This window comes from Peromyscus leucopus, chromosome 8a (genome assembly GCF_004664715.2).
Source record: "Peromyscus leucopus breed LL Stock chromosome 8a, UCI_PerLeu_2.1, whole genome shotgun sequence".
Classification (NCBI taxonomy): Eukaryota; Metazoa; Chordata; class Mammalia; order Rodentia; family Cricetidae; genus Peromyscus; species Peromyscus leucopus.
Genome location: NC_051085.1, coordinates 14635356 through 14653672, shown reverse-complemented (window position 1 = coordinate 14653672; position 18317 = coordinate 14635356). Strand labels below are relative to the sequence as shown.

The following is an 18317-nucleotide window of genomic DNA, read 5'->3' as shown; positions in this document are numbered from 1 at the left end:
TTTCCTTATTTGAGGGTAAAGTGAAATATACCTCCCCTCAAAGCCATTTTCACACAAAAAATCCACAATATGAAATGACAGCATATGGAGCCCTCTAGAATTTGCACATGTTTCTAAAGGAGTAATTATAACCCTGGGCCCACACAGCAAAACCACACTGAAGGTAATAATGGTGTTCGACATCATCACGTAACAGAGATGCTTTAGTTTGGGTTTTAAGAGTAGCCTTTCACAATCAAAAAGCATTCCTATCCCTGCCTCCTGGTAGGTTCTCAGGCAGGTAGGTACCATGGGTTTCCATAATAGAACTTGAAGTCTACGTTCTATCCATTTTCTTATGTGAGACTATTCATTCTTCTAAATTATGTTTAAAGATGATTTTCTAATGTAAATCTGAAGCCTCCGTCACCCATTTATTTACCAGAGACCAACTGAGTAGATGATTCAGTAGCTACCAAGTCATATGTAAGATTTAGTTGTAGAAGGCTGTCTGATACATGTGACAGATGGATCCCTGAATAAAAATGCTTGTTCTGCACACATGAAGTAAGCTTGATTCCCCGTTACCCATGGTGTATGTGCCTGTAACCCCAGCACTAACAGGATGTAGACCCGGAGACTCCAGGGCTCACTAGCCAGACGGTCTAACCAAAATGGGGTACTCCAGGTTCAGTGAGAGACTCTGCGTCAACATGTAAACAAGCAAACAAACAAATGAATAAATAAAATGGAGAGAGAGAAAAGCACCTAAGGGAATCTCTAGCTTCTACCTGTGCACACACAGATAAGCACACTCATGTTTGTGCTCTCCCACATGTGCATATACACCCATTAATTAACTAATATTACTAATTAAATAAAATTAAAGACAGCCTTTGAAAGAGTGCTTATGACTTAAAATGTGAAAAGTAAGCAAAATCTTTTTATCATTTCTGTGCTGGCAGAGATCAAGGCTGAAGTGGGAGAATACAGTCAGTAATGATACTACAGCAGCACTGAATTTTACTTAGAAAATGGGTGAAATTGTAGGGATTATACTGTCCAAGGAACATGAGAAGTAAACTCTAGTTTATTTAGCAGTCTAACATGATCTTCTGACTGGTACATTTTACAGTTTTAACTGCCTTTCTTAGTAATGGTCTTACAACAGAAGACCCAAAGGTATTTTCATAATTTTAGTTATATTACAGAGTAAATTGAAACTGTGTATAATTAAGTGTATGCTTATATCCTGATTTGTTTTGTTTTGTTTTGTATTTCAAGGCAGGTTTTCTCTGTGTCATTTTGTTGCCTGTCCTGGCTGGCCTTAAACTCACAGAGACCCGCCTAGCTCTGCCTCCTGAGTGCTGGGATTAAGGCGTGTGCCACCACCACCTGGCTTGCTTATATCCTGAATTTTTAAAATGTCACAATTGATGGATATTATACATTTCAATGCACTGTTACTCAGAACTAAGAGATCAACTCCCTTACCATGATGGGAATAAGGATGCTATATAAGTCAGTTCATTCTGCTACATACCAAGCAACTCCTAAACTCAGAACTATATGCTAGGCATTGAGCACACAAGTGAACAAGAAAATATACCTATTGTGATAGTTAACCTCACTTGCCTAGATTTTGAATAGCCATAGAAAAAGCACTCCTGGGTGCGTCTATAAGGTGTTTCAAAAAGGTTTAAATGAGGAGGTAAGAACCCAGCCTGAATGACCTCAGCATCTTCCATGGGTCCTAGACGGAGTAAAAAGGAGAAAAGAAGAGAGAGAGCTGACCACCACCAGTATCCATCTCTCTCTGCTTCCCAAATGTGCACACGGTGTAACGAGCTGGCTCACTCCTACAACTGTAGCCAAAGCTGTTCTCTGGCCGCCGTGTCTCCCCGCATGATGGACTGAACTCATTTCCAGACCATGAACCAAAACATACCCTGCCTCCCTTAAGTAGCCTTGTCAGGCACTGAAAACTAATTAATACGCCCTATCCCAAACAACTGTAGGCCAGAAAACAAAGAAATAGGCCTCTATGGGGTTTTGTATACCTCAGTACTTACTTGCATTACTGTCCGGCAATCAAGATGAATGGCATTCTCCTCAACCCAAAGCAACTTGTTTATAGCCTATCGTTCCTAGTCACAGGAGAAAATTCACAATCTATTTTTTCAAAGTTCTGTCAATGACAACCAAAGGCTTTGCAGAAGAGTTGAAAGGGCCAACTCTGGATTTCTCAGCCATGGCTGCATCCATGCCAGTCTTAGGGCATTGTGGACCAAAAATAAAGGTCAGAAAAAGACAGTAATAATGAAGCCAAGGGCTAAATTTTAACCTTACAGTTTCAAATAACAGTTTAATTAAGCCATGCAATGCTCAAGGAAACTACAGGAGAAATGTCCTCTCACAGTTTTACAAAGGCAGGGAAAAGGTTAAGAGAGCCCTCATGGGGGCCAACAGGGCTTGTTTTAGACAAACTCTCTAGACCTACTCCATTAAAAATGAGCTAAAAATGCTATCCTGACTCCTCAACTTGTTGATGTGAAATTAAATGGACTAGTACCTACACAATGCTTGTCCTGTGGTGTTTTAACATAAGCAAGTCCTAAGTCAGAGTGGCTGAGGAGGGTCCAAGTTAGAGAGACTTCTGGGTTTGAATCATAACATCACCTTAGCTCTGCTCCTGTTTAAAATAGTGGCATTTGCCCACAGGGTTTCCGTGAAGCTTTAATTGGCTAATGTGTTTGAGGCATTAAGAGGATGTGCAGGATTCAGCAAGTGCTCAGTGAGGGCTAGCAGCCACCATTATCATCTTGAGGAGAATACCAAAGTCAGCACAACTGGAGGAAGTCCACTGTGACCCCACGAGGAAATGAGCATTCGCAGAACTCAGAGAACTGTACTCCCAAAATAGGTCCAGTGCATTGTTTATTAAAAAAACCTTCAGTTTCTTCAAGGCCCTGACAACTAAATATTTTGACAGATATAAAGCATTGGATTCCGAGACAGTGTTTCCTGTTCAACTGCATGTTGACAGCTGTGGGGCAACATATTCTAATAACTAAATATACCTAGGGGGAAAAGAAGTTTTCAAATCTAATGCTAGTTCATCAAACATAACTTATAGAAAAAGATCGCTGAAATGTATGTGCCTATATAGAACAAGACCTTACATGAGGAAACAGCAGTCCCAGTCAGATATAGACACAGGAGGACCTCTGTCTCAAAGAGAGGGTGTGTGTGTGTGTGTGTGTGACATGATATTTAATGAAAATACATTTTCCACTTCCTGTCAATGAGAGCACACCTTAGCTAAAACTAAGTTCATCCTCCATTCAAAACAAACTCATTTACTACACTTTCTCACTCTAGTTATTTGAAATCCCCCTCAATGCATTCCTTTCTTGGGTCTTCTGCACCCAGTTTTACACTCACCAATGTTCCACTTTGTCAACACAGATTCCTGCTGGTTCCTGCTGGAGACTGACTCCGTTCTAGGACTAACCACCAACTTCCAGACTAGAGTTCCGTCTTCTGGCCTCTTCCCTGAATCCAGCCAAAGCCACACACATTGGCAGGTCAGTGTTCTCTTCTTCTAGACTAGAATTTGCAAAATTCTACGGATGAGTCATAGTCTACTGCCGATTTTCAGGGGAAATGTTCTGAAACACATCTAACCTCTCTTGTATAATCTCTGGTTCACTGATGAATTTTGCTACATATGTCTTGAAGTGACATAAAACTGGGGAATGCATGTCTGTATCTCTCCTAGGATTGGAGTCTGCCAGTTTATCCTCTAAAAAAAGAAATGGCCTAGGAGACTGGATTAACTCTCCAGGCCTCTGAGCTGCTCAAACCTCTCACAATCAGGAAGGAAGCCAGACTTCAGGCCTGCCCTGGGAGCAAGCAGCCCATGGGAGACAGCTCTGTGATCCTGGATTAGTTTCCCTGATAATCAGGTTTGTTTTTGCATAGGGTTAGTGGTCTAATGACACCAGTTTAATCAGTTATCTGCGCTGCAAGGGTGGGTGGGGGGGGTGGAGTCTGAGTAGCTGGCGTCAGCATGCAGGTGTTGCATGCTTGGATGGCTTGAGTCCAGTAAGAACCCTAGGCAACAAGGCTCAGGAGCCAGCAACACTGCACATTGTCCCACAGTGGAGAGGACACCTGGAAGCTTGTCCCTGGTTTCTCTGGGAATCTGCATCGTATGCCTTTCCCTCTGCCCCATTACCTCTACCTATTGGTTATACTCAACCAAACTGTGATGATAATAAATTCATCGTCCATCTTAAAAGCCACTGAACTGAATGGTGCCACAGGGTCTTCCAAATCACATCCTGGTCTTTTTTACCCCTTTGGTGGACTCATTTACATTCACACTAGAATGATGAGCATCTTGCCTCAATACTTGGTGGTTGGAAAATTTAAAGTTTCTTTATTGATATATATTTGTTTATGAGGGGAACACACACCTACCACAATGTAGGTGTGGAAGTCAGAGGATACCCTGGGGGAATCAGTTCTCTCCTTCCAGCGTGTGGGTCCCAGATGGTCAGGTTTGGAAGCAAGCACCTTTGTCCTCTCGGCCATCTCAAGCAAGCCTCTGGTTTTGTTTTTTTTTTTTTTTTCTTTTTTATTCCTGGTCCTCAAATAGTTATCAATAATAAATTTGCCTCTTCTGCTGCCTTTTTACATTCTTAAATATCTTTACATGTACTTATTCTTTATTTTCAGGTTTTTTTTTCTCCCAGATTATCATTCTCTGACCTCAAAATTCCCTGGGCACTTTGTAAACATGCTCCTATGAATCATAATCAACCTCAAAATACCACAGACTCAGTTTGTAAAACAATGGTACATCCATGCAATTAACCCAAAGATACAGAACTGCCTGCTCACCCACCCCATCTCCTATTCCAACCAATCCCGCTGGGAATCAGGCCAAACTCCCTTTCTCCCAGTTCATTCCTTTCTTTTTGTAACTAAACTGTCAGCAAATGTTGGCTCTTTCTACCCACTTTGAACACTGCTTAATAGCCCGGCCCATACCATGCTTTACCTGCAACGGCTTTAAAAAAACAGTCACCCAGGCTTTAATTCTTTTCTCCCATGGTTGTTCTCAACATAGATGCTGGAGTGATCCTGGCCAATCACAATTCAGATCAAGCCCTGCACTACTGGAAACCCTCCCAGGGCATCTTCACGTGTTATTAGAATATCATGGGGCGGGGGGTATGTCAGAGACAACAAGGAGACCAGCATGACTGGAATTGGGGGAGAGAATGTTTAACATTTAGGAAGCACTCAGCAAGGATTTACTGAATGGACGAATTTAATTGATGTGTCAAGATGTAAGCCTTTAAATACTCAGAGATAACTATTTATATAACTCCACAGCTACCTAAATAGAACTCTAGAGGAAGAAGCAATAAAAATCTTTCTTCAACTATCAAAACAAACCATTTGGGGGTAAAATGTACCATAATGCTGGAATCTCCAGGCTACTCGGCGTCATCACCACACTTTACTAGAACTGCATTCACGCCGCGTCTTACCAAGAGTCCCCCTAAGTCAGGTCCCACGCTGCCTTGTGACTGACTAGCTTTACCATAAGTCTCTCCATGCCACCACCACCAAGTCTGGTGTGCTCACGATCACAGAGCACTTCCAGAATGCCCCTGTTTCACCACATCCTACAGAGGGTTTCACGAGTCTCCTTGGGTCTATTTAAAAAAAAAAAAAAACACTAAAACACCTGGCCTAGGACATAGCTCTAATGCCTCTCAAAGGGCTCTCTGCTGGATGAATTTTTGGCATAAATGCTTTTCTTTACATCATTCTATTTTGAAATTTAAAGTCAGTCTCTTTAACCCTATTTCCAGTGATAATTACCTTTTTTTTTTTAACTGTTTGGTATAGAGGCTTTATTAGCATTACTATTTTTAAGGTTTAAATTAAGGAAGCTTTCTCATCTAGAAAATTCATACTCTCTACCATGTCTTCTGTCTTGCCGTTAGATTGTGCAAAGAAAGCTATTGTGATATTTATAGCAAAGTTACTATTGGGAAACACGTTTTGAGGCAACAAAGGGATGTAGAAGGGATGAATGAATAACCTAGATGTACAGGATAAAAACGTGCTCCCACAGACGTATTCCAGCTTAGTTCCGTGTCTGTAAGGCAGGGATAAACACGTACATGCCACAGGGCTGTAAGAAAGATGTGTGATAGTATGAGCAAGGTTCCCACAGCGATGACGGCATATAGCGGGTAGTTACCAGAAAGTTCTGACTAGAGAGAGGGCCAAGGGAAAGGGAAGAGGAGGAGACACTGACAACTCAGAGCTGGAACAGCCACATGCAGAATATTTGTGGCTGTGGCTGTGCACAAGGTCAGGAATGTTGGACGTGGAGCCTGTGTCCCCCGCATCTCGCTGAGCCAGCTGTCCTTAGTGACGTCTTTAGCATCTTGTTCTGACAATGTTAGCACCATTCATTATGTGTCCCTCCTGACCCTAATCTCTTCCGTAAACTTTTCTACCCAAACTTCCACGCTCTCCTTACCACTGAGATCCCATTTCTACTCACAGCTGGCTTCCCCCAGCTAAGCTACTTCTTTTGATCAAACCTGGTGAGATTCTCTTGGCCTGTGTTGGAGAAGACTCCTTTTCAAATTTTCTTCTCATGTCCGGTCTCCAGGGTAGACGGAGGTTAGATAACTAACTGCCTCCGTTCAATGGGGAGAGGGAAATGGACAAATGGCCATTAGGCTCCTTTCAAATGGACACTTTTTTCAAGTACCTGACTCCTCCAGTGACACCCATTCCCTATCCTAATCTCGCAGGAAAGATAAGTTGTCACATTCTCCCAATCCACAAGCAAGCTGGAACCGGCCACTTCTATCCATGAGGACACTTTGGTTTTCTAAGTGACTCTGGGAGCGTCCCTTGCACTTCATCATTTGAAATTGCCACCTGTCTACGTAGTTTCAATAATCTTCACTAGTCACTTGTATTGTTTGAGGAATATTTCTAGCTCCCTCGGTGGCTCAAGGAGCCGCAATCCTTAAGCATAAGCTAGGAGGCAATTTCTCTTACTGCTCAGCTTCAGACCCACCTGCTCATTCACCTCCGACTGGCCCCTTAGTAAACTCTTACCACCGACACATTTTGCCCCTTTCCAAAAGCAATCATCTCTCCCTCTGTCGCCTATAAAGTAGACAGTGAGGTATCAGAGTATCCAGTACATGTGTAATAGCTATAAATTGATCTCGCCATCCGTGCTGGCTAGTTCTACGTCAACCTGACACAGCTAGTTATTTATTTATTTATTTATTTATTTTTAAAGAAAAGGAACCTCAATTAAGAATATGTTCTACCAGATTGACCTGTGTGCAAGCATGTCTTGATTGATGATTGATGGGGGAGGGCCCAGTTCACTGTGGGCAATGCCACCCTTGGGTTGGTAGTCCTGGGTGCTATAAGAAAGCAAGCTGAGCAAGCCCCATGAGGAGCGGGCCAGTAAGCAGCACCCTTCCATGGGCCTCTGCATCAGCTCCTGCCTCCTGCCCTGACTTCCCTGGATGATGACAGACTACGAGCTGCAAGAGAAAATAAACCCTTTCCTCCCCAAGCTGCTTTTCGGCCGTGGTATCTTTGTCACAGCAGTAGAAGCCCTTGCTAAGACGTTACCGTGATCTCCAACCTCAAATAGAAAGAAGTCACAGATCGCGCCACACTGAAAAGCAGAAAGACACAAGACCCTTGCAGGAAATGGGGCCCACCCCTCTACCCCAAGGCCCTTCGTGGCATGGCTATCTATGGCTGTGTGGAGAATGGTGCAGGTCCAGGCAAGCAGGAGACAGACAGACACTGGCACTCTGTGGGGGTGAGGAAAGAAGGATGGACACACTGAGGAAGTGCTATCTGACTGGGCCTTAAAAGGGGGTAGTAAGAATGCACACAGATTTACCCGTCTCCGCTCTACATTGATGACTAATTACATGCATATTGAGTATTTTCACATCTGTAATTATCTCTCCTCCTCACATTGTACCTTGGTCCCCTGTGGATTCCCAAGGAACGTGAGGTACCAGCCTTCCAAAAGTCCATGTGGCAGGGCTGGGAAAATGGCTCAACGGTCTTGGGGTACAAGTTGGAGGTCCTGAGTCTGTAGCACGTAAAAAGCCAGGCATGTAGCAGACATCTACATCCCCAGGGCTCCTGTGGCAAGATGGGAGTTGGAGCCAGGAGAATTCCAGGCAGATGCAGTAGCAAACAGCAAAGAAGAGACGTGGTTTCAAACAAAGTGGGACCACGCCTGAAGCTGTATGCATTCCGACCTCCATATGCACACTAGGGGGCACACATGTACACACATACACATATCACACACACACACACACACACACACACACACACACACACACACCACATGCATGGAAACAGTGGAAAGCACGTGAAGGGAAGGGAGACATACAGGGAGATAATCAGCTGCAACTCAACCACTCTATTTCCGCTCGTCCTCTTCCTGTACCTTTGCTCCTCAGCCTACCCGCCAGCAATGGTGTCCTACCCCCTCCTTTTATTGCGTAAACCCGGGCCCAAGTCCTTATCCCTTCACAGCTGTTTTCCCTCTGCCCTGTCATCTTCCCCGTCTCTCCCTTCCTGTGGTCCTGGGGTTCAGCTCAGTGTTTAGTTGATCTCATTAAGCTTCAGAGTCAGTCTCTGCCGAGCAGATTTGAAATTCCCCAAGGCCAAAAGCCGCATCGTATCTCTTTTGCATGCCTCCCCTGTTCCTGCCACCCAGACATGCCCTCCAACACAAAAGTACCTGGCAAACACTTGCGTAAGGACTAAGTCCCTCCGATCTGATTCTCCAAGTTCAAAAGTGCACTGGGCAGAGTTAGACACCAAAGTGTTCTTTCCCAGATAACACAGATCCGTCTCTTCTAAAATGTGCAGTCACTGAACCAACAGTGAGTGACTTTACTAATTACAGAGAATTAAAAAAATGTAGGCACACAAAGAAGGATTACTTTATAACCTCCTTCCAACACTGCCGGCCCAGCAGCACTGAAGGCCACAGGCTTGTCACTCCAGGGCAATTCAGTATCGTAAATACTTACCAGCATACACACTTTTCCCAACAAAGAGATACTGGAAGAGGTCCAATGATCTCAAACTTCCAAAATGAAATTTAACATGTTGAAATGAAACTGTACTTTTAAAACTCCCAGAACAGACACTCAGCTACTTTTCATTACATCTGCATAATAATTCTATGCAAATCACATTAAATCCACAAATTTCCATGATGAAAAGCTTTAGGATCTAAACATAACAAATGGATCAGAATGTGGCCCTAATAACATTAATTTCCCAGGGTCGGGGAGGCAGATCTTGGCCTTTCAAACTAGTGTATAAGAAAGAATAATCTAGATGGTTGAATAAAATTGACAGCTCAGTCCTTAGACGGTCTGGATTCTCTTGGGAACACACTTTAAATTCTGGAAGACATCAGGTAAACAGAGAAAGACAAAAATAAATAAATAAATAAAGCTAGAGAAGCCAAAAGAAGACACTCTGAAGTAAGATAACTGAGGGTCTTCGGTGATTCCACGAATCAATATCCCTGGAGAAGGGAAATGTAGAAGTAGAGGCTCTAACAGAGTGTGAGCACTTACAGCAGCTGTCTAAGACACAGACCTTCTCTACCCACTGGCACCCCCAAACTGGGCTCATCTCAGCTGACAGCATATTTTTCACTTTTTGTAGGAAACACACACACACACACACACACACACACACACACACATACACACACACACACACACACACACACATACACACACACTCATAAAAATCACATCTTAACTAAAGTACCACCCGGAAGCCATGGAATCAATATTTTTGAAATTATCTTCTTAAACAAGATGAAAAAATTCACATTGTTCCTAAAAACTATATTATTGGGTTTTTGTTTGTTGTTTTTAATCATAAATACCACTGTAAGAACATTTCTATGGGCTCTAGAGAGAGGGCTCAGGGTAAGAGCACTGGCTGCTTTTCTAGAAGACCTGGGTTCGATTCCCAAAAGCACATGGCAGCTCACAACCATCTGTACCTGTAACTCCAGTTCTGGAGGATCTGACCCCCTCTTCCGGCCTTAAAAGAACATTCCTGTGTGAAATTTCCAGAACTCTTTTTGGCATTGGCACCCTCCCTAATGTGACCACGAGAATGTTGAAGGCCCCACATGGTCGTGTGGCCACTGAGATTCTTTCCCTCTGTCAGTCTGAGCCTACCACAGCAAAAGTGTGGACAAACTGGACATGGTGGGCTGCATGTGCCTAGAACCCTAGCACGTGGGAGCTGGAGCGAGAAGCTCAGAAGTTCCAGGTCATTCTCTGCTACACAAGTTCCAGGCCAGCTTGGGCTACATGAATGAAATTCTACCTATTAAAACTCAACAACCATCAAAGACAAAAGAAAACAAAAGATGACTGAAAAAAAAAAAAATTAAAGACAGCTGAGGTATAATATGATAAGGATGGATAAGCTGGACAATTTGACTGTTGAAGTAATTATGCGATGTGTCTACCAAGTTAATGTTAATAAAATGTTACTGTAACTTCTTTTAAGTAGGAAGAAAATTTTGGCTCTCTGAGGAAGATAATAAAGCAGAAGAGTCTGTAGTAGCTGCCTCAAATGAAGGTTCGAGAACCCTCACATAATCAGAATTAATTTAACCATCCAGTTAATACTGGGCTCTAGTGAAAATGCTAAGGAACCACTGCAGGGGCAACTTTCACATAAAATAGTAAAACTGACCACTTCTTTTACATTCCTATAAACGAATCATTTTTATTTTCTGATTTCCAAGTTCAGACGAGCAGAAGTCACAGCCCCAGAGCACCACAGCACACATCTTTTCAAGATGTAAACCTTTCCAGAGAACTCAAAGGCCTCCAGAAATCATCCTGAAGGATAAAAACACCAAGAAAGCCTTGCTGTGGTCAGCAGAAACCCCTCTTACTCGCCTCAGGTTGTAGCTGGAGTGTTTCCCCTTCTCTTTCCTAGGGAAAATGGAAAACAGCTGCTCAGTTTTCCCTTTCAGACTCCATTTTCCTTCCCGCCTGCCCCATCTCATCCCTTCAGAGTAGAAACACAGCAGGTGATTGCAGCTGGCCCTGCCTGATTGTCCCTGGGGCTGGAGAAAGGAACCCCCTTTCCATCTCCTGCAGTGATGTCACTACTAACCTGCTAAAAGGAAGGTTCCCCAAGAATGTGTAGAATTCTAGAAATCTACTGCTATCAGTCTAGCAGAGACAGTCAGACAATAAAGGCAGCCTGTACAGTCAGCACTGGCCGAGGGTCAGCACCCACTGGCATCTGATTTCACTGCAGTCTGGTGTGTGTCAGTTTGGGGTGAAGCTAGGCACAGGCTATTTTTGACCTACATCAGTGACTTATACTCTTGGGTTTCTTGTCCGTGGCAACCTCTGGATATAAGTAGTCTTAGAAATGCAGCATCCCTCTCTATGCCCCAATCTAGACACGGACTCTGCCACGTCACTCAGTTACTCCGACATTGCTGTGTTTACTGAGGCAGGAGTTGTCCGCAAATATCCTCACGTCAGACGAATTTCTAAATGGTCTTATTAAATAAAAAACACGGAGCAGCCGCAGCAAGAGGGAACAGTACCATCACCTGCAATTTCATCAAGGAAATATTACAGATATACAAACTGGTGAGCACAATTTCTTCACAAATCCTTTTTAGGATTTATCAAACGCTGGTTCAGCTTTCCTACAGAGTCTCTTCCATATGTGCTACTCTGCTTCATGACTATTAGTATCTTCTGCGTTAAACACCTATTGTTCTTACACATGAAAAGAAATGTAAACACCTGATTTGATCAACAAACACAACTTTACAACCCTATGGTATGTGTGTATGATGTGACTATCTCCAGCAGAAAGATTCATATGATAGCTGTCTAAACTGCCTATTCGTGGTTTTTTTTTTTTTTTTTAAGTCTTTTATCTTTGTGTTTAGTTTTGACTTTTGAGATAGGTCTTACTATGTAGCCCTGGCAGACTTTGAGCTCACTATATGCTAAGGCCAAGAACTCAAGGCAATTCTTCGGCTTCAGCATCACTACCATGCCAAAAGTTTTCAATCTTTGCTAAAAGAGTGTGACTGCTAGTTAATTAAAATACTGGGGATTTTTAATATGACTAGCTAGTATATTCCACACAGTAACTGGGAAGGATAGTAACTATTAATTCTACAAATAAGCCCCCAAAAGGTTTGTTTGGGGATGCAGATGTATTAATGAGTGACAATCTCCTTCTGACTCTGTCTAGGACAAAGCTGATGCCCATAGCCCACAACAGATATGCCATATGTATAATTAAAGCTAGTGAGGAGACTGAGGAAAGAGCTCAGTTAGTACAATGATCTTATGTCCACACAAGCAGAAGGACCTGAGTTCAGATTTCCCAGCACCCAAGTAAACAGCTAGTAACACATTTATTTGTTACATTTTTATAACAAGATTTTCACTCGCCTAATAATGACTCACTTAACAAATATTCTCAAGTACAAAACCTTAAAGCATATCGAACTCATTATCAGGGCCTGTACGTACTACTGAACATAGAAATTCTGTTCCTTTAAGGACAGCTTCCCATTTCTACCGAGATCATGTTGCTAAATGATTCCAAGAGGACTGAAACGCACAGAAGGAAACCCAGGGATAATCTTAACACACATTAAAATTCAGTGTTATTCTTGACTTAAGAACTGAACAAACGACTCCATTCAAGAAATAAACAGATGGCCTCAGCATCTTTTCTTCTCTGTCCAAACTAAAATCAGCCTCTTTCTTCTCTGACCCTAACAGACTCTGAGAATCTGCCTTCTCCGGCAGGTTTGTACGGCTGTGGGCATCCGAAAAAAAAAAGAATTCTGGAGTTCAGCCCTTCAACAGGCTGCAGCCTGTCTCCATATGGCAATTAGCAACACTTCTGATAGCACAGCAAGGCCAGTTAGATACCAAAGCCAGCTCCTGAGAATTGAGAACGCAGCCTGGGGGTCTGCAGGCACGAGGAGAGGCCTCCAAGTGAGGTCCTTACCAAGCTGAGATGGGGGGGGGGGGGGAGATGGAAAAGGAGGGCTGGAGGACAAGCGAGGATCTTGTAAACAGTTGCAGAAGCCTGGGAAGTACGTGAGCATTCAGGAAGCCGACAGTTCATGGGCAGTAACTACAAAATATAATAAAGCAATTCTATAGATAACTGAAATGTGAGCCTCCAGTCATGTGAATCTGGGGTTGCAGAGGACAAAGTGGCATTATGTGTGCAATTTATGTTTGTCTCTTTCAAGTTAAGGTATGTCACAGATCACCTATACAATGATAGATTGAGTCTCCGACCTTCAGCTTTTCCACGCTACTAAAATGAAGACAAGACACACACCCCACCTCACGCTCCATCTCCACTAGGCAAAGATGTAAATTAGGATACTCTGAGCAAAATGCAAGGGTGCTAGGCCATTTGAAAACGTTAAGTGTGCAGGTAGCTGCCTGATCTATCAAGAACATTGCCGGTCCTTCAGCTGACTAAATGCTTACGAATTTGTAGATGAGTTTAAAGTAATGACCCAATTTTACCTAATTGCCCAATACTTCTATTTCTGAAATATTTCACCATCAGCTAATCAAAACACCCTTCTAAACAACACTGAGCTCTGAAACACCAAAGGACCTCAAGAAACAGCCTGTGTGCTACATTTATTTATTGTACACATAGAAATATTTGTTTTTGAAAAACAAGTCTAATTTGTAAAAGAGAATTTCCATTTAGAATGGGACAGTAGAGAAGGCCTTTTGGAAACATCCATTTCCAATTCTTGCTACCTAGAGCAAACAACTGCATACAATGTGTCTCAGGAGTCTGGGATTCTGACCTCTACTTCCTACTCTGACACTAATTCATCATATGGATTTTATGGGGAGATAATTTCCCTTGTGAGTACCCTGGGTTTAGACACCGGCTCCGTTCCCATGTCCACCCCTGACTACAGGTACACAGACTTGGGCTGTGCCGTCCCAACATCTGGTAGTCATTTAGTGACCTCAAGAGGGTTTTTAGTCTACAAATCACAATAGGAAGAGATAATGTAATTCCAATATGAGACACTCTCAAGGCACCAAAGAGAGAAATAGGAAGGGTCCTGCCCTGTGTCAGACATTCTTTCAACAGGGCTGCTGGTCAGAGAAACTTTCCAGGTGCCTCCCCCCACTTTAGAATGGCAAACACCCAGCCCCTCTCAGGAATGGAATGAAGCTTCCGATGATGAGGTTCCCACCATCATAGACCCTGGTTCTCCCCCCCAAAGGCCAGCCACAAACACCACTGAGGACCATGGACGGCTAAGGCATGTTAAAATATTTACTGTGTTTAGGACTGAGATATCCTAATGGCTGAAAAAAAAAAAAAACTTAAATTAGGCTGTGATCAGTCTTCCTCTGATTTCTTTGACTGTTTTGAAAACAAAGATTATCAATGCATTAACCCAATTATTCCTCTCCTTTTCCTTCACTTGTTAAAATCATAATATCAAGAATTATGTGATTTCCCTCATGCAACACAGAGGAACCAAGAAGAAATAAATAGCAAAATATTCTATCACAAGTATTATTCCATTCCAGAATGCATTTTCACAGGTCTTAAACTGTCTCATAGACTGAAATAATTTTCTATAATGAGGCAGTAGGAAACTTCTGTGAAGCTAAGAACTTCATCCCAGGGATGACCGAGGTGTTCTCCACGACCTCACTTCAACCTTCTGCACCAGACACACCACTTACCTCATTAAAATGAACCACATTAGCCTATTTGTGAACTACTGCTAAATACTAAAGTAGACGAATACGCAAGTATTGCTCCCTAAGACTTAGATTTCACCGGGCAAACCTAGCTGTCCTCTTATCCTGTATTTTTTTTCTCTCTCCATCAGGCCCCAACCTCAAGGGAGAAATGTGAAACAATCTCCACCCAGTAGGACCAGGAACAGAGCCTAAAAACCCCACCACGTGAAGAACCTAGATTGTATCCTTCTGACAATTTCTCTCCTTGTCAGGGTAATTTGTTGTTGTTGTTATTTTAATTTTCTTTTACTGGGTAATTTCACCGTTTCTTTTTAGTCTGAATATTAAAATGTACCCTGTAGGCCCGTGTTTAGTTATTGAAACTGAAACTGCTAACGTATCCCAGGCACGGGGTAAAATGACTCTTCCAACACACAAGTGCTCCAGGTTGCTTAGTCATGGCCCTTTCTACAGCCAAAGACACTCCAAGAAAGCCGGGGCCCTCCCTCACGTATTCACTCCCGCCTGTCGCCCTACTAACCAGCACTGTGTGGCTAAGCCCATCCTGAGGCATCACTAAGATCACATATTAAATCCAACCTTTTCTCCCTTTTCACTAAAATAGATTTTACTATACTTAAAAAAAAAAAAAAGGCAGGTTTAGGGGGTGGAAGGGTCTGTACAGGGACTTTAAAGGAAAATAGTAATGCATGGGCAAACACTCAGATGATCCTGTTTTATTTTTTCCACGCACATTACACTTTGTAGTCCTCGTTAGTGGAATAGTGTGAAATCTTCTACCAAATACTTAACCCCAAATTTTCATCTCATAAGGGGTTGAGAGATGGATGGCTCCGTGGCCAAGAACTGGTACTGCTCTTGTATAGGACCAGAGTTCAGTTCCTAGCACCCATGTTAGGAAGCTCATGACAGCCTGTAACTCCAATTCCAGCAGATCTGATGTCCTCCTCTGACCTCTGCAGGCACCCGTACTCACGTGCACATACTTCCTAGACAGACACCTAATTTAAAAATGATAATAATTTTTTTTAAATTTCACCTCACAAATACTATTGTTTATTAAGAAAATGTAAAAACTAAAGAAAACAAAGTTATTAAAAGTGAAATCTGTAACGTGAAGGAAAATGAAAATATTTCTAGGGTGAGGTCTTCCCTTCCTTATTATATCGTTGACTAAGCAGCAATAAACACCAAATGTTTTCAAGAATCTGCCAGAAAGTCCCTAGAAACCAACGTGTCAATTCCTGACCTAAAGAATTCCAGGTAAATGAGGCTGGCTTCTTGCATTGGAAGCAAGGGATTGGGTTTCAATATGAACGCCAGCTGGCCTAAGCGGACGCCGCTGCCTCAAAGGAGGGATGAGAAACTTCTCAGGTCACAACTTAGCTCAGATCCATCCCGTGCAGACTCTAAGCCCATGTGGCATCGCTTACAACGATCCCCAGCCCAAGTCAAGCACATACACAGATGCAACACACACACACACACACACACACACACACACACACACACACACACATATCGGGGCCGGCCCAAGCGGCCTCCGGCTGAGGTTACGCAGCCACCCCGGGGTGTTGATGGAGTGTAGGGGGTGGCTCAGTACCGGCTTTCCGGGCTTCTGGGTCCCGAGGTCGCACAGACAGAGCCAGCAAGGGCGCACACGACCACCACCATCCCTAGATCTTTGGTGTAGAGAAGGAAGGGGGACACGCGGCTGTGCCACCCAATCCCGCGGGAACCCCGGAGTCTGGGGGGCCCCGTCCGGTCCCCGCTATTTGTTCCTGATCCCCTTGCTGCTGTGGAGCCGGGCTCGGTGCTGTGCACTGGGGTGGGAGACCGTGGAGGCAGCCTAGCCGGCCCGGGTGCACAGCCCACGGGGAATGGGCGCGCAGCGGGGGACGTGGCTCTAGCTGCCCGGCCGGGACCGGTCCCGCACAGGAGGGAAGCTTCTCCCCGCGTGGCCCAGAACGGCGCCCACGCCGCGCCCCGATCCCCTCCTTCCGTCCTCCCCCGATCCCGGGGAGGCTCACCGCTCCGTCCTCCGGGGCGTCTTCTCGCCGCGTCCCCGCGGGGCGCCCAGACTCCGGACCCCTGGAGTCCGGCCCTCAGCGCGCACGCCGAGCCATCCGAGCCCAGGGCGCCGCGCCCGGGATGCGCCGCTGCAGCCTCCGCCGGCCGTGCGGACGGGGCGGGGACCGTCGGCGGAGGGCAGGCCGCGGCAGGGCTCGGCCTGGGGCGGAGGAAGCCGCAACGTCAGCAGAGCCCGGGAGGCGACGATGGGGAGGGGGAGAGCAGGACCCCCAGCCGGCCGGATCTCGACCTCCGCCCGCGCTCTCTCCTCCGCGGTCCCGAAACGCCGCTCAGCCTTCCCGCCCACACACCCTGCCCTGACCGGCCGCTTTGGCTCCCGCTGCTCTGGTTTCTCGTGACCTGTGAGCTCCAGGTTCCACTCTGGAATCGCACCCAAAGAAAAGATAACTTTTGGAGGCCCAGGGGGAGGGGCCGATGCGTCTGTAAAGTGCTGGAAGAGGAAAGCTGAGAATTTAAAGAATCCCACTCCAGACGCGCGTGCCCAATCCCTTCTCCAGGCTCCAAAATAGTTACACTCCAGTTGCCTCCCTCCCCCTCTTTTCCTGAATTCAGTTTTACTCTCAAAGAGAAGGAGGGGGGGGTGGGGGGGGTGGGGGAGAATCACCTAATCCGAAGCAGTTGTCGCCTAGAGTGGAGCAGCAAAATAAAGGGAATCCTACCGAATCCAGCAAGCTGAACTGATTTTAATCAGCAAAGATAAAGGGTTGGGGGTAGACCTTTTGGAGTTCGCAGCTCACAAGGGAAACTTTATCTTATCTCGTGTGTGTGTGTGTGTGTGTGTGTGTGTGTGTGTGTGTGTGTGTGTGTGTGTGTAAAAGAGATAGACAGAGGAGAGAGAGCGCTCATGCACCCAAGTTCGGTTTATTCTTTCAATGAAAAGTAGCCATCAAACTCGGCTATCTAACCAGTCCAGGGTTGGACCTCCTCCCTCGGAGTTAAGTAGTTAACCTACTAGAGCTAGATTCTGTGAAACGGCCTGGCAGGTGTGGGAGTTACTTACCGGTTCATCAGAATGGGCTGTTTTACTCAGTTAGGCTCTCTCCATCTTTGCTACGAAGTGCTTTGAGTCCTGAGAGTCGACTACACTGCTAGGAAAGCTTACCGATTTTGCAATCAAGAGAGCTTCCTCACCACAGATTTTAAAAGAAAAGAAGAAAAGTGCTACTGTTAGGCTTTTAAATGCTAACTCAGATAAATCACCGATTTGCATAAACTTCCTGGTATTTTAGAAGTGGCCTGTGGGGAGGAGAAGGAGCAGGCTAATTTGCTATTAGCTGTAAATTAATATTCAAATCTTTATTCTGCGGTTTACTGGGGGCCTTGGAAATCTAAGCCACCTTT

At 44.5% G+C, this 18317-nt stretch overlaps 1 protein-coding gene across 2 annotated transcripts in view; it reads right to left on the bottom strand.

Annotated features, from left to right (window-relative positions):
* The window catches only part of Dse (dermatan sulfate epimerase), a 58791-nt gene extending 40686 nt beyond the window's left edge, over positions 1 to 18105 (bottom strand). Inside the window, exon 1 of one of the 2 annotated variants that reach the window (XM_037200511.1) lies at positions 17977 to 18105. The gene's annotated coding sequence lies outside the window, so the exon portion shown is untranslated. Of the gene's footprint in view, positions 1 to 16915; positions 17067 to 17976 lie in introns of those variants that run through there. The other variant, XM_028874811.2, reaches the window with a different exon arrangement.
* Between the last annotated feature and the right edge of the window lie 212 nt (positions 18106 to 18317).